The following is a 5,301-nucleotide window of genomic DNA, read 5'->3' as shown; positions in this document are numbered from 1 at the left end:
ACCGCACTTAGTATTGTAAAAGCCTTATTACAGTTTTGCACTCATCATGGCCTGCCTTTAACTTTAGTAACGGATCAAGGTACCGAGTTCACGAACCAGCTAGTTGCAGAATTTCTAAGAGTTCATAAGATTAATCACCACAAAGTCGCGGCGCATGCACCAAACGAAAATGGCATTATAGAAAAATTTCATAGTACTTTCCTAGAACACTTGCGAATACTAAAACTCGAAAACAGTAGTGAGCACTCGAAACATTTAGTACCTTACGCTCTATTGGCATATAATAGCTCAATACATAGTTTCACTAAATGTCGACCCTATGACTTAATAAACGGACACTTCGACCCACGAGACCCTATTGACATTGACGTAACAGAACTTCTATTGCAGAACTATATTAATGACCATCGTAACAAAATGAAAACTGTTTATAACCTTGTGCATAATTCCTGTTTAGAGCAACGAGAATCCATAATGACAAGAGTAAATATGAACAGAAATCCTAACATAGAATACTCTCCCCAGCAAGAGGTTTACATACGAAACCCTCTTGCAGATAGACAAAAAATAGCTCCTAGATACACCCATGATACAGTTAAAGAGGACTTACCTGTTCACATATACACTTCCAAAAAACGAGGCCCCGTTCCTAAGTCCCGACTTAAACCAGTACGTAAATCTCAATTGTTACAGGCTTCATCTACCGATGTGGACATGGATCAGCTTGGCCCTAACCCAAGAAATCCACCTTGAAAGTTTCGATGATGGACCTGGAATCCTGCCTTTTAAAATGGGACCAACAAAAGTCGTTTCCCACTACCACACATTTTTGCAAAGCATTCAGCTTGGCAAATTACATGACGACATTGACCTCATCAAAACACAGCTTACTAACGCAAGTAATTCCTTAGCAAATAATACATTTCGTTTCTTCCAATCCCAAATTAAATATTTGTATGCTAAACTCAATAAGGTTTCGGCGCAGTTGAGTACTTTCTCTAGCAAAAGAGTGCGACGAGGACTTATAGATCCTTTAGGTTCAGTTATTAAAAGCATAAGCGGCAACTTAGACCATAATGACGCCATTAGATATGATCATGCTCTCAAAATTCTAAAAAACAATGACGAAAAATTGTCGAAAACTTTTAATGAACATATAAGCTTAAATAAAAAATGGATGGTTGAACATAAGAAAATATTGTCAGCATTGAATACCAATCAGCAAATTTTAAGTAAAGATTTATTAAATTTAAAGAATGACAGTATGTTAAGCAATGGAAAACTGCTGGATTATGCACATCTTGCCCAAATGTTTAATATCGTTAGTGAAAATATAAACGACTTATATACCGAATTATTACGTATAGAAAACATATTAGCTTTCAGTAGGTTAAGTAATGTGCACCACTCTATTTTAAGTATAAGTTCTCTAAAGGACATGATTGGGAAATTGCACGAGATATATAGCAAAGATCAAATCTTAGATTTAGATACTAGAGATTACTATAGCTTCATAAATGTAGGTTCTTATTTTTCTAAGAATGATTTAGTAGTTGTCCTAAAAGTACCAATTATTTGTCAAGGCTCATTTGATTTTTATAAGTTATGCCCATTGCCAAACAAATACGGGCGCATCCTTATTCCTCCATATCCTTTCATAGCAACCAACCCTCAAGAATATGTGTACGTAGAGGCAGAATGCCCTAAATCCGGCGACTGGTACATCTGCCAACAAAAACTCAGCCATCAGATTCGTACGGAGCGAGACTGTATTCACAAACTCATTCATTTACAGGAGATAGATGGAACGTGTAAAACCACGCCTATCTCTCTGTCTAAGGAGGCTCTATTGGAGCTGGACGATCAACATTATGCCATAACATTTCCAAATCCTACTAAAGTACAAATCAACTGCCAGCAGGAGCAACATATCATTTTGAACGGAAGTTACGTCGCAACTATCCCGCAACACTGCTCTCTCAAGTCTTCACAGTTTACTATAGTAAACATTAATAACAAACTCCGAGGCCAACCACTGAAAATAATGTCAATACAACCAGAAACCAGAAGCCAGCAATCTAGCCCCATGTTGAGAATGAACTCTATCAATTTGAGCAATCTTGAAGCTATCGAGCAACAAATATCTATGGAAAAGCCGATCGAGACAAATGCGATCCAATCTTCAACCCTCTACCACACTACATTACCATTGTACCTTATCATACTATTCGGAGCAGGTGTAACAGCCTTCATACTATATCGAAAACATCGAGCCAGAGCGAAAGTCGATATCAAGCAAGATAATATAGAGCTGAAGAAAGCCGCTACATTTGCACTAAACCTAGCAAATAGTAGCTCGACTTAGAGGGGAGGTGTTAGGCACGGGCCCTACACAGCGCTACGTCATCGCGTCAGCACCTCGTACGACAACTCAACGTCACGGCGCAACGTCACGACACTACGTCACCACGCTACGTCGCCGACACAGTGAATTAGGCAATCAGTTTCGAACTAATTACAAAACCAGTGTGCACAGTGACTCGCGGCCTTTCGACACCTAACATCGGGTCCTATAGGACAACACGAAACCATTCGTGATAGTTTAAGTAAAACTTGTATTCTTTTATCATTAAATTTTATTATTATTAAATCCGCAATTATAATTCATCTCCTCCGCTGCTGCCCCTCCATAATTCACGTACTAAAAATCTCATTACGATACAATATCTCATGTCGTAATTCTGGTCATTATCTATGGTTTTTAAACGCATAATTGAGGATTAACTATATGGGTGTTGATAAATAAGTTTTTTTTATCTGACCAACGATACATTTGTATTTGTGCACATGGTGCTTATTTTAGTTCGTTATCTCGTCCATCACAGCTTGGGCTGGTAACAATATTAAGCAGTGGCCATGCGATGCAGCGCATATCTTGGGATCCCGTCACCCAAATAAAAGGAGGCGCTGTGTGACTCTCATAGCGGAAGAAGCCTATATTATTGCGGTCCAGTAAATGAAAATGCCGAACACATTTGTCACGATTAGTCAAAGAAATAGCCGAGAAATTAATCGTGAAAAGGTTTCACCCTGGAACTTGCTTCGACTGCAATCTTACAGACTCCTTTTTTTATAGACTTCACAATAATTAGGATACAACTCTTCTATGATGATGCTCTATATCATAAATGAAGATCACAAAGCTATTATTATCACGTCCGAAGAGAATATTTAGCGTGTTAAGAGCGTTTATACTTTTATACGTTTATACTATAATAAACTTTTATTTTCTTTAAAAACCGGTCATAAATATTAATTCGTTTTTAAGGAATATAAAAGTTTATCTCGAATAATTATTGGAGTAGACACATTAACTTGTATATTAAGAAGTGTCAGAAAACATTTTTAATTTTCATTCATTTTTTATGGAATAATCGAGAAAAACTAACAAAAAAGCAACGTTGCCAGCTCAGCAGGTATAAATGCTCTTAAGGGATTCGCGATTCATCATTATCAGCCGTAGGACGTCCACTGTTGGACATAGACTTCCCCGTATTTTGGTTTGATTGCTTCGATTGGTTTTTTGGAATCTTTTTGTATTTTTTATTTAATGCTCTTAACAGGCCTTTCACTAGGCGGACTGACGACATCGTGAGAGTTGTCGTTCATTGTGGCGTTCTAAGGGGGAGGCCTTTGTTCAGCAGTGGACGTCTTCCGGCTGATGATGATGATGTCCGAAGGAAACCTAATAAAGTACCAAGGGGTACATATCGGCTCGCATACTTATTAAAAGTCCGAATGTAATGTTTGTCAGAATGATCGTTTGTCATAACTCTTTTTTCTCTGAATCCAATAATTGTTAGTATAGTTTTTTATAGAATAACCATTTAAAACTTTCAGAAACACATAACCGACCGTCCGATTGACGACCGGATGGTTAAGTGGTTAGAGAACCTGACTATGAAGCTTGAGCTTAGCTTAGCTGACTACGAATGTTTGTTCTCGGGTCTTGGATGTTTAATATATATTTAAGTATGTATTTATCTATATAAGTATGTTTATCCGTTGCCTAGTATCCATAGTACAAGCTATGCTTAGTTTGGGACTAGGTCAATTGGTGTCAAGTGTCCCATGATATTTATTTATTTTATTTAATTAACCTAAGGTTTCTGTAGGAAAAAAAAAATGACAAACGATGATTCGGACAAAAATTACGGTATGACTAGCGAAGAGTATGCGAACTTTGGCGCTCCCGTGTAGTACTATGGCGTGCATTGAATAGGAAGCAGAGTAGGCAGCGCTAATGCTGGTAGCGGCGGAAACTACCAACTAATATAAGTAATAACAATTAACTAGTTATAATGAAAATGACGATGAAAACGCGGGTAGTTGTGCGCCGGTGTCAGTTTCGTCGGGTAGTCGCGCGAGCAGAGCGGCGGCGCGCAGTGCGCGTGTTGCAGCAGCCGCTGAGTATTGTTGCTCCTAAGAAGAAGGGCTACGGATTAGCCCGAAACATGTCGAATTAAACTCGTTTTAAGACGTGAGTTATCCGGGTCAGTTTAATTTAATACCAACTACCTACTCTTGAATCGACCCAATGCCAATAACATATTTTATATCCCGCTCCGCCTATCACCAAAACGGCCATCGTAAGGCTTTCACGCTTACATGCGCTCTTACACGAATGAAATTCAATTTCAGGGGCTTTGACGGAACCCGGCCTATTGGGGTGCCCTATTATTTCAGTGCCTGAATGGGACTTCGTACCTATAAAAATATACGGAGTGTGACATCATGGAGATTTAGGTCAGTATTAAAATAGCAGCATACTTATAGTTAAGTACAGCGGGATATATTTCTTTGAAAATTTAGAAAATGTCTTAGGAAATATTTTGTAGTGTATAGTTTCATACATCCAATCCAACTAGGTTTTTTGCAAGATAATTTCCAAAAGACGTTAGGGGTACATTTTGGGAATTTACATAAAAGTGCTACGTCTTCACGGATGGTTCACAGCTTTCCCTTTGTTCCTCGTATATAACCATCTTACATAACCAGCACTGAAAGCGGCCAAATTATTTTCTAACTTAAATAACGTCCGAGTGCTCGACTCGCTAAAGCCCAATAGACGACATCCTGCTGTCAATATCTCTATTGCTAATGAGATTAAAGATGTCATGATTGTTTTTTTTTTTTTGTTGGGGTCTTTTTTTTTTTTTTTTCTCGATGAGAGCGGAACATAGATGTCGCTAGTGCTGCTGCATAAGTAGCGTAGTAGAAATAAGCAACCTGAGATATGTA

The sequence above is a fragment of the Choristoneura fumiferana genome, chromosome 29 (genome assembly GCF_025370935.1).
Source record: "Choristoneura fumiferana chromosome 29, NRCan_CFum_1, whole genome shotgun sequence".
NCBI classification, from domain to species: Eukaryota; Metazoa; Arthropoda; class Insecta; order Lepidoptera; family Tortricidae; genus Choristoneura; species Choristoneura fumiferana.
The sequence above is the reverse complement of the archived record's forward strand: the minus strand, read 5'-3'. Positions refer to the sequence as shown.